The 12248-nt window shown below is 33.7% G+C and overlaps 1 protein-coding gene across 2 annotated transcripts in view; it reads right to left on the bottom strand.

Moving 5' to 3' along the window:
• Nucleotides 1–7483, bottom strand: part of LOC114343599 (chondroitin sulfate synthase 1) — a 228513-nt gene extending 221030 nt beyond the window's left edge. For both annotated transcript variants that reach the window (XM_050657674.1, XM_050657675.1), the window contains exon 1: nucleotides 7163–7483. The gene's annotated coding sequence lies outside the window, so the exon portion shown is untranslated. The remainder of the gene's footprint in view (nucleotides 1–7162) is intronic.
• Between the last annotated feature and the right edge of the window lie 4765 nt (nucleotides 7484–12248).

Genomic DNA, 12248 nt, shown 5'->3' with positions numbered 1-12248 from the left:
AAAATTGTGGCTCTTTAAATACTTTGAAATTTTGTAAATTGTAATTTTTGGCTCTTCCGACTGAAAAGGTTGCCGACCCCTGCCTTAGCTCATTCCCCATTTCTTCCACGATTTTTGAAAAAACTCACACTCTTTTGTCATGTAAAAGATGAAGTTTTCAGCATGGACTTGGAATTCGTTGGTAAAATTCCGGGAAAACTTTTAGAGATTTATTCGGCAGCAAATATTTCTTGAGGATTTTCCGGGATTTTTTGTGGGGATTTTTTGTCCGGGGATTATTTGTCCAGGGATTTTTTGTCCAGGGATAATTTGTGGGGATCTTTTGTCCAGGGATAATTTGTGGGGATTTTTTGTCCGGACCCCGCAGTGAAGGTGTGGGCCATCCCTAATACGATTCTTGACGTTCTGCAAAATGGGTGTTTGTGTCGTCAATAATTATCTTCATTCGAGCTGAATTTTTATTTACGAGCCTCTCTTCAGATTTGGGAACACATAATAATAAGATCCAAATCATGAGAATAAGCTGCATAAGAAAGCAATTCGAAGCCCAAATCACGAACTTTTGCCATTGTCATATAACGCACTTGTTAGAAAATGCACCATTAAAAATCATGAACTGTATTAAACTGTTTTACGAAGGATACAAAGCCACTGACAAACTGCCACAAAAAGCCACTGGATACAAAACTGGAAACGTGGAGACTAAGGTGAAGTAACCGAAGAAATAGTCGTAGAAGTCGAGTTAAACAGGGTTGTATACTATCCCCTATCCTATTTCCTATTATGATTGGGTAATGAGAAAAGTAACTGACGAATAGGTATCAGGTGGTCGTGGAACTTATTTAAACAGTTAGTAACCTTTCAGACTAAGACACTGGTGTCTCACACCGGTGTCCGCCACCGGTGTTCAATTGCAGCAACAGCAAAGTATTGTTGAGCCACTAAAATCAGCCAGACACTAGACACTCACAAGTGGCTCGTCTGTAGTCGTTCATAACAATGCTTTGCTGCTGGTGGCGGACACCGGTGTCAGACACCAGTTCTTTAGTCTGAAAAGGTACTTAGAACATCTCGAATTTTTGGATGACATCTGCCTGCTAACTGAACATGGAAATCATATGCAAACAAAAATTGTCAAATTGGCACAGTACTCCGAGAAGATCGGACTTCGACAGAGAAAACAAACTCATAAAAAGTAATAACCACCCAAATAACAAAATAAAGATAAGCGGTAAGGAAGTAGAAGAGGTAGACAAGTTCAAATATTTGGGATCAGTCATGGAAAGAAGCAGGGGTCTAAAAAGGATACACAGACAAGAATAAAAAAGGATAAAAATGCATTCTTGCATTTAAATAAAATTTGGCAAACAAAGGAAATATGACAAGCAACAAAAATTAAAATCTTTAATAGTTGCATCAAAATTTACTCTACGGAGCAGAAACATGGAAACAGAACGAAACTACAGCTAAAAAACTGCAAACTTTTGTAAGAAAATCTCTAAGAAAAATCCTGAAAATCAACTGGCTTAACAGAATAACTAGTATAAAACTATGGGAAAGAACAAAGCAAACTAACATATTATATTATCTACTACACCCGTGTTGAGCTGGCCCCCCCCACTTGCAAAAATCAAAAAACAAATAGCCCTGATTTATGAGCTATTTATGAGCTATATTCCGCAAACTAAAAATTTTGAGCTCGTTCCACTGAGCAGGAATTTGATACTTTGGTGGGGGGGGCTGAGTCAGCCCCCCCCCCCACTGCTTAAAAATAGGAATATTGAATCGGTTTTTGCGGCAGAATTACGAGCTATTTATGAGCTCTTGAAATTATATAGTTTCAATTTTTGAGCTCATCCCCTTCACCCCCAAACAACCCTTTAATTGATTTAACATAAAAGAAAAATGCTGAGAAAACTTAAAATATATCGTATTGCGGATATAATTCCTATAACTTATATACTCTAAGAATAAACTATTAAATCACGTGCATTTCGATTATTGAGCTACAACCCCTTCGCAAGAAAACCACCCTATCTTCCCGGCTTAAGAGAAAGTTGTACTTAAAATGCATTAAACTAATTATTTGGCGACGACATATCATTGAATAATTTATAAGCTTCCAAATTACGCGAATTTAGATCAGTAAATTACAATTTATTTTGTATAGTGCAGTCACTGAAGGTAAAAATCAACGATTACCTTCAATTTCGGTGAACCTTCATCGATTTTCACGAAAATTGGTCAGTGGTTAGAGGATACGTCAAGAAACAAAGGTGACATGGTACCACCTTGCGCATTTATTCTGAGGGTGGATACCGCCCCTTCTCGGGGGTGAAAATTATTTTATTAAAAATAACTGCATAAATCAATAAAAGAACAAATTAAAAGCAAAATTTATTATATAAAGTTAATAAAATAAGTCAATACTTTTTAAGCTATTAAAGATCAAAGATTTTAATTATTCGTGAAAAAAATGCATGTTATGAAGCGGTTTTTCGTAAATCACTGAAAAACTGTAAGTTTTTACAAAAAAGTTAATAGTAGTTCAATTCGTAAAGCTTATATTCTAAGAATAAACTCTTAAATCACGTGCCTTTCGATTATAGAATTACAACCCCTTCGCAAGAAAACCTTCCCATATTCCCGGCTTAAGAGAGAGTTGTACTTAAAATAATTTAAATTAATTATTTGGAGACTACATATCGTTTAATAATTTATGAGCTTGCTAAATATACGCATGTCAATTATTGAATTGCCATTTTCTTTCTATAGTGCAGTCACTGAAGGTAAAAATCAACTATGACCTTCGATTTCGGTAAATCTCCATTCATTTTCACGAATTAACAATAACAACTTGGGGTTTTAACCTGGGGTATATGTCACCCCTTCTCGGGGGTGAAAATTACTTTATTAAAAATAACCCCACAAATCGAGAGAGGGACAAATTGTAAGCAAAATTTGTTATATAATGTGATTAAAATAAATTAATACTTTTTGAGTTATTAAAGATCAAATATTTTAATTTTTGTGAAAGAAAATGCATGTTTTAAAGCGATTTTTCATAAATAACTCAAAAACTGTAAGTTTTTACAAAAAAGTGTTCATCACTAAAATTGAAGCCAATAAAAAATATAATAAATTGCTTACTTGAAAAACCCTTTAATGTTAATTTAAAGTAAGTTATTGGTAATTAAATGTATATTTTTTTCTGCGACTGTTCAAATCTAAGGGTTCAAGCTTAAATAACGGAAAAGAGATGCATTTTATAACACTTAGGTACTAAATACTTATCAAAGTACTTAGAAATACCTATCCAAAATGAGCTCCAGAAAAAGTTGATAGCATCAAAATCCGCTCACCAATTTTCGTGAAAATGAATGCAGATTTACCGAAATCGAAGGTCATAGTTGATTTTTACCTTCAGTGACTGCACTATAGAAAGAAAATGGCAATTCAATAATTGAGATGCGTATATTTTGCGAGCTCATAAGTTATTAAACGATATCTAGTCGACAAATAATTAATTTAAATTATTTTAAGTACAACTCTCTCTTAAGCCGGGAATATGGGATGGTTTTCTTGCGGAGGGGTTGTATCTCAATACTCGAAAGGCGCGTGATTTAAGAGTTTATTATTAGAATATAAGCTATACGAATAAAACTACTATTAACTTTTTTGTAAAAACTTACAGTTTTTCAGTGATTTACGAAAAACCGCTTCAAAACATGCATTTTTTTCACGAATAATTAAAATTTTTGATCTTTAATAACTTAAAAAGTATTGACTTATTTTAATAACTTTATATAATAGGTACATTTTGCTTATAGTTTGTTCTTTTATAGATTTGTGCAGTTATTTTTTATAAAATAATTTTTCACCCCCGAGAAGGGGCGGTATCCACCCTCAGGATAAAGGAGCAAGGTGGTATCATGTCACCTTTGTTTCTTGAGGTATCCTCTAACTACTGACCAATTTTCGTGAAAATCGATGAAGGTTCACCGAAATTGAAGGTAATCGTTGATTTTTACTTTCAGTGACTGCACTATAAAAAATAAATTGCAATTTACTGATTTAAATGCGCGTAATTTGAAAGCTTATAAATTATTAAATGATATGTAGTCGCCAAATAATTAATTTAATGCATTTCAAGCACAACTTTCTCTTAAGCCGGGAAGATAGGGTGGTTTTCTTGCGAAGGGGTTGTAGCTCAATAATCGAAATGCGCGTGATTTAATAGTTTATTCTTAGAGTATATACGCTATAGGAATTATATCCTCAATACGATATATTTTAAGTTTTCTCAGCATTTTTCTCTTAAGTTAAATCAATTAAAGGGTTGTTTGGGGGTGAAGGGGATGAGCTCAAAAATCGAAGCTATATAATTTCAAGAGCTCATAAATAGCTCGTAATTCTGCCGCAAAAACCGATTCAATATTCCTATTTTTAAGTAGTGGGGGGGGCTGACTCAGCCCCCCCCACTAAAGTATTAAATTCCTGCTCAGTGGAACGAGCTCAAAATTTTTAGTTTGCCGAATATGAGAGCTCATAAATAGCTCATAAATCAGGGCTATTCGTTTTTTAATTTTTGCAAGTGGGGGGGGGCCAGCTCAACACGGGTATCTACTACAGTCAAGGAAAAAAATGGAAATGAATTGGCCGTACTTTCAGGAGAGATCAAAGCAACATATCGAGACAAGCACTTGAATACCAGCCTGAGGGGAAAAGAAGGAGAGGAAGACCAGGCAACAGCTGGAAAAGAACCACAAAGCAAGAACATGAAAAAATTGGACTAAAATGGGGTGAAGTCAAAAACAGAGAAATAAATAGAAGAGAATGGAAAGAACTAGTACACGGTTTATCCAGAGAATAAACTGAAAAAAGATGCTCCAGCCAGTCAGCAATCTTAGTGCGATGTCACATTATGCGTTTTGACCGGATGTGGTGGAAACGCATCCGTTTCCAACGCAACCGGACCGACCTGTCACACTACGCATTGTCTGATGCAGTTTGTAAGCGCGTACCGATGTCTCAAAACGCATCCGTTTCCAACGCAACCGGACCACTTGTCACACTATGCGTTTTGACTGAATGAAGTGGAAACGCATCCGGTCAAAACGCAGAAGCGTAGAAGCCCTGTAAATAAATTGATAGTGTTACGGTCTTCTCTGGTGTATTTTTGGTCGCTGAATCGAATGCGACTAGTCGCGTTTACTCAAAATATTTTCTTATTTTGTTAATAACAAAATAATTGCTTATTCGTCGAAAAGCTCGAAATGCGCTATCTACAGCAAGTTTGTAGTCTTTTTCATAGTATTTTTATACGCTAAATCGATTGCCACTAAAGTCGTGATAACTTGAACCACGTTCCGACTTTGTTATTAATAAATTATTGCAAAAATAACGGTTTATAGTACGTTAACTCACGGTTTGTGCTCTAAATTTTGAAAAACCACTTGGATTGACATGAAATTTGGCATACACGTAGCCAGGCGCGAATACAGAGGGGGGTCAACGGGTCCATGGACCCCCCTATTGTATTTAATCTATAAGTATTTTTTTATTATTTATTATTTTGTTCTGTCAACCAGAGCTCAATTCTTTTGATACTGTAGGTATCTGAGATGACTGAATTTTATCCTTAGAGTAAGCGTGAGTCGTATGGCTAAATCTGGACAATAAAATATTTGCGGTACGTCTGACCCACCTATTAAGAATTTCTAGATCCGCGCCTGCACGTAGCTGACATGTCAAACAAAAGAAGTGATATTCTGCAGATGTCTGCTTTAATCCTTGGGGTGAAAAAAGAAACCTTTAAAATAAGTCCGGAAGTGGATAAACTGATTAATATGTTCTATACAGTTTTTTCACTAAGTCAATACTTTTCGAGTTACAGTAGACTCGAGATTGTCCGAGGTAATTGGGACCGTGACTACCTCGGATACCGAAAAACTCGGTTAACACTGAAATCGGTTATATTGATAGAGAAACACGTAAATAACCATAACTGCGGATATTTTAATGACAAAACTAATACAGTACTGTCTATAAAAGATAAAAACATTTATCTTATCAATATTACTGTTTAAAAAAGTCTTTGATTGATTTTTGCGTAAGCTTCAATCCTCTTTTTGAGGCGGCAATGTTGCACCAAGGTTGAAAGTTGTCACTCACCAGTTATGACTTTGGCCTCGGTTAACCGAGGGGCTCGGATAACCGAGACTCGGATAATCGCGAGTCTACTGTATTTGGTTTTTTTTTTGAAAAATGAACTTATTCAGTCGCAAATAACTCGAAAAGTATCGACTTAGTGAAAAAACTGTATAGAACAAAAGTTGCTTAGAATTGATCAGTTTATCCAATTCCGGACATATTTTAAAGGTTTCATTTATCACCCCCGAAACGGGGTGAAACTCACCCCCAGGGTAAAAGCACACATCGGCACAATATCACTTGTTTTGTTTGAAATTGTTAGCTACGTTCGTGCCAAATTTCATGTCATTCCAAGTGGTTTTTTTTTTAATTTAGAGCAAAAACCGTGAGTAAACGTACTATAAACCGTTATTTTTGCAATAATTTATTAATAACAATGTCGAAACGTGGTTTAAGCTATCACGACTAGTGACAATCGATTTACCGTATAAAAATACTATGAAAAACACTACAAACTTGATGTAAAAACTTGTTATTAACAAAATAAGAACACATTTTGAGTAATCGCGTAGTCGCATTTGATTCAGCGACCAAAAATACACCACAGAAGACCTTAATACTACCAATTTATTTAGAGGGCTTCTAATAATTCCTGAAAAACACCTAATTGTACCATAATTTGTTAATAACAATTAAACGCACCACATTTGGGCTTCCAGACCACTTCCATTGGATTCAGCGACCCAAAAAACCTATAATACCACCATCAAATCGCGGCGAGCTAAAAGTGCCCACGGGACCCCCTATGTTGCGACTAGACAATTTTCTATCAAATCATTGTTTTTAGATTTCTAAAATATATACCTATTAGGTACACAAAATCTTGTTTATTTCATTAGCCATTCATATTAAGTATTAAAAAATTTTATTAGTAAAACAAAATAAAAAGTGGTTCTTCGGTTTGGGTTCTGAATTAAAATCATTTGAATTGAATACATTAATATCTTACTTTTTTTTAACAAATTTTCGGAAAAAATCCAATTATTAGTCCAAACTGGTTGTCAGAAACTGGCAGTACCGGCAAACTTACAAACAAACAGAATAATCGAAAACTGATCAAGACAATTATTAATTAACAGAGTTCGTTCAAGTAGCAAACAATGTCGAGACTTTATGGTCATACGATTTTCCTTGACCTTATGACAGTTTTTTAGCACACATACTCCGCGTAATACGATGTTATCGAAACACGTCGTTGGTACGATTGCCGGAGTAGGTTACCACGCTTCGTCCTAACCACGTTACCGGTTTCGTTAAACTGACAGCAATTTCGTGTTTTGTATTGGTGTGCTGGTGCTGGTATCTCTCGTCGAGTCTGCTTGGCCATGCCGGGCATTGCCGGGTCGGGTACGGGTGCCGAAGCCTATTCTGTAATTTCTTATGCAAAGTTCCGTATGGCTGGCCACACACGCGAATGGAGTTTTGCAATATTTTGATTGTGTTATTTGTGTTATTACCAGTGGCGGTTTCTCCATAAGTGCACATGTGCACGTGAACGTCCAAAATTATTTTCAGAGAAACATTCATATTTATGTAAAATCTATCATTCTATAAAAAACAGTTTAATCTAACTATACAGTAATTTAAATCACAAACCACAGATCCAAGGAGTTTATAAGTATTAAGTAATATTTAATTAGTTTTATTCTATTTCGACGAGGAAACTTCACAAATGCGAGGCTTTAGACACAACGTCTCGATCACCGCTCTCACGGGGCCTGCTATCCCAATGTCTTTAACCCGTGTTGAGCTAGCCCCCCCCCCCCACTTGCAAAAATCAAAAAACAAATAGCCCTGATTTATGAGCTTTCATATTCCGCAAACTAAAAATTTTGAGCTCGTTCCACTGAGCAGGAATTTAATACTTTAGTGGGGGGGCTGAGTCAGCCCCCCCCACTACTTAAAAATAGGAATATTGAATCGGTTTTTGCGGCAGAATTACGAGCTATTTATGAGCTCTTGAAATTATATAGTTTCGATTTTTGAGCTCATCCCCTTCACCCCCAAACAACCCTTTAATTGATTTAACTTAAGAGAAGAAAAATGCTGAGAAAACTTAAAATATATCGTATTGCGGATATAATTCGTATAGCTTATATACTCTAAGAATAAACTATTAAATCACGTGCATTTCGATTATTGAGCTACAACCCCTTCGCAAGAAAACCACCCTATCTTCCCGGCTTAAGAGAAAGTTGTACTTAAAATGCATTAAATTAATTACTTGGCCACTACATATCATTTAATAATTTATAAGCTTCCAAATTACGTGCATTTAGATCAGTAAATTGCAATTTATTTTGTATAGTGCAGTCACTAAAGGTAAAAATCAACGATTACCTTCAATTTCGGTGAACCTTCATCGATTTTCACGAAAATTGGTTAGTGGTTAGAGGATACGTCAAGAAACAAAGGTGACATGGTACCACCTTGCGCTTTTACCCTGAGGGTGGATACCGCCCCTTCTCGGGGGTGAAAATTATTTTATAAAAAATAACTGCACAAATCAATAAAAGAACAAATTAAAAGCAAAATTTATTATATAAAGTTATTAAAATAAGTCAATACTTTTTAAGTTATTAAAGATTAAAGATTTTAATTATTCGTGAAAAAAAAAATGCATGTTTTGAAGCGGTTTTTCGTAAATCACTGAAAAACTGTAAGTTTTTACAAAACAGTTAATAGTAGTTTAATTCGTATAGCTTATATTCTAAGAATAAACTCTTAAATCACGCGCCTTTCGATTATAGAGCTACAACCCCTTCGCAAGAAAACCATCCCATATTCCCGGCTTAAGAGGATCGGTACGTATTTTCGGCTGCAATGCTATTCAAATAGGGATTCATTTTTTTCGAATCCTGAGAAAACTAATAAGTATTTTTGAAAAATTTAAACGCAGAATGAAAGATTACGTTATTAGCGAGGGCCGAAAGTCCCTGAGAACTTCTATAATGTTTATTTTAATAAGTTACAGGGGTGAAAAACTAAGAGAAAATTTAGTGTGATTTTTAATTTCAAATATATCATTCAAAATAAACTTTTTATTTATTCTAAGGGACTTTCGGCCCTCGGTAATAATTTAGTCTTTCATTCTGCGTTTAAATTTTTCAAAAATATTTATTGGTTTTTTCAGGATTCGAAAAAAATGAACACAATGCCGTGATAATATTTTCCAAATCTATCTTTGTCTTACAACGCACTCAGGCGAATATAATATTGTCAGCATATATTGTCAGTCAGACACTGACAATCAGTGACAATTTTAAATATTTGACATTGCATCGGGAATATGTTGAGTTATTGATTAAATATTATTGATATATAGTGTATTTGATAAATAATTGATTTAAGACGTGAACTTAATAAAAAGTTATTAATTGTGTATTATTTGTGAAAGATCCAAGCAGAGAATATATCAGCATAATATATTCTGTGATCCAAGTATTTTGTTGTTAAAGATGTTCAAAATTGTAAGCGTTCCATAACAATATATTATTAAAAAATCACTTTAACACTTTTCCTCTTTTCTCGATTGAGTATTAGTCTTTGTTGTACAAATAAATTATTACAATCAATGAATACATAGTTGATGAAAAAATTATCACATTTATTAACTGAATTAATAATTTGCAATTATAAAAATAACAGTTATCCAAGAACATTCAAAACCCATCTCTTTAAATTAATGATGACATTTTCAAGTAGAATGACATTCTAGTAATGTTTACATATCCATACCAGTGTGAATTTTACTACACGTAATTTGCCGTGTAAAGACAGAAAAAGTAGGGATACACGTAAAATATTTGCGAATTATGTACCCATAGCCTTAAGAGAGAGTTGTACTTAAAATAATTTAAATTAATTATTTGGCGACTACATATCGTTTAATAATTTATGAGCTCGCAAAATATACGCATTTCAATTATTGAATTGCCATTTTCTTTCTATAGTGCAGTCACTGAAGGTAAAAATCAACTATGACCTTCGATTTCGGTAAATCTCCATTCATTTTCACGAATTGACAACAACTTGCGGTTTTAGCCTGGGGTATATGTCACCCCTTCTCGGGGTGAACATTACTTTATTAAAAATAACCCCACAAATCGAGAGAGGGACAAATTGTAAGCAAAATTTTGTTATATAATGTTATTAATAAATCAATACTTTTTGAGTTATTAAAGATCAAATATTTTAATTTTTGTGAAAGAAAATGCATGCTTTAAAGCGATTTTTCATAAATAACTCAAAAACTGCAAGTTTTTCCAAAAAAAGTTTTCATCGCTAAAATTGAAGCTAATAAAAAAATATAATAAATTGCTTACTTGAAAAACCCTTTAATGTTAATTTAAAGTAAGTTATTGGTAATTAAATGTATATTTTTTCTGCGACTGTTCAAATCTAAGGATTAAATATCGGGAAATATCTTAAATTAAATATCTTAAATAACGGGAAAGAGATTTTATAACACTTAGGTACTAAATACTTGTCAAAGTACTTAGAAATACCTATCAAAAATGAGCTCCAGAAAAAGTTGATAGCATCAAAATCCGCTCACTAATTTCGTGAAAATGGCAATTCAATAATTGAGATGCGTATATTTTGAGAGCTCATAAATTATTAAACGATATCTAGTCGCCAAATAATTTATTTAAATTATTTTAAGTACAACTCTCTCTTAAGCCGGGAATATGGGATGGTTTTCTTGCGAAGGGGTTGTAGCTCAATAATCGAAAGGCGCGTGATTTAAAAGTTTATTGTTAGAATATAAGCTATACGAATTAAACTACTATTAACTTTTTTGTAAAAACTTACAGTATTTCAGTGATTTACGAAAAACCGCTTCAAAACATGCATTTTTTTCACGAATAATTAAAATTTTTGATCTTTAATAACTTAAAAAGTATCGATTTATTTTAATAACTTTATATAATAAATTTTGCTCATAATTTGTTCTTTTATAGATTTGTGCAGTTATTTTTTATAAAATAATTTTCACCCCCGAGAAGGGGCGGTATCCACCCTCAGGGTAAAGGCGCAAAGTGATACCATGTCACCTTTGTTTCTTGAGGTATCCTCTAACCACTGACCAATTTTCGTGAAAATCGATGTAGGTTCACCGAAATTGAAGGTAATCGTTGATTTTTACCTTCAGTGACTGCATTATATAAAATAAATTGCAATTTACTGATCTAAATGCTCGTAATTTGCAAGCTTATAATATTAAATGATATGTAGTCGCCAAATAATTAATTTAATGCATTTAAGTACAACTTTCTCTTAAGCCGGGAAGATAGGGTGGTTTTCATGGGAAGGGGTTGTAGTTCAATAATCGAAAGGCGCGTGATTTAAGAGTTTATTCTTAGAATATAAGCTATACGAATTAAACTACTATTAACTTTTTTGTAAAAACTTACAGTTTTTCTGTGATTTACGAAAAACCGCTTCAAAACATGCATTTTTTTCACGAATAATTAAAATTTTTGATCTTTAATAACTTAAAAAGTATTGACTTACTTTAATAACTTTATATAATAAATTTTGCTTATATTTGTTCTTTTATAGATTTGTGCAGTTATTTTTTATAAAATAATTTTCACCCCCGAGAAGGGGCGGTATCCACCCTCAGGGTAAAGGCGCAAAGTGGTACCATGTCACCTTTGTTTCTTGAGGTATCCTCTAACCACTGACCAATTTTCGTAAAAATCGATGAAGGTTCACCGAAATTGAAGGTAATCGTTGATTTTTACCTTCAGTGACTGCACTATACAAAATAAATTGCAATTTACTGATCTAAATGCGCGTAATTTGGAAGCTTATAAATTATTAAATGATCTGTAGTCGCCAAATAATTAATTTAATGCATTTAAGCACAACTTTCTCTTAAGCCGGGAAGATAGGGTGGATTTCTTGCGAAGGGGTTGTAGCTCAATAATTGAAATGCACGTGATTTAATAGTTTATTCTTAGAGTATATAAGCTATAGGAATTATATCCGCAATACGATATATTTTAAGTTTTCTCAGCATTTTTCTC

The sequence above is a fragment of the Diabrotica virgifera genome, chromosome 8, assembly GCF_917563875.1.
Source record: "Diabrotica virgifera virgifera chromosome 8, PGI_DIABVI_V3a".
NCBI classification, from domain to species: Eukaryota; Metazoa; Arthropoda; class Insecta; order Coleoptera; family Chrysomelidae; genus Diabrotica; species Diabrotica virgifera.
The sequence above is the reverse complement of the archived record's forward strand: the minus strand, read 5'-3'. Positions and strand labels throughout refer to the sequence as shown.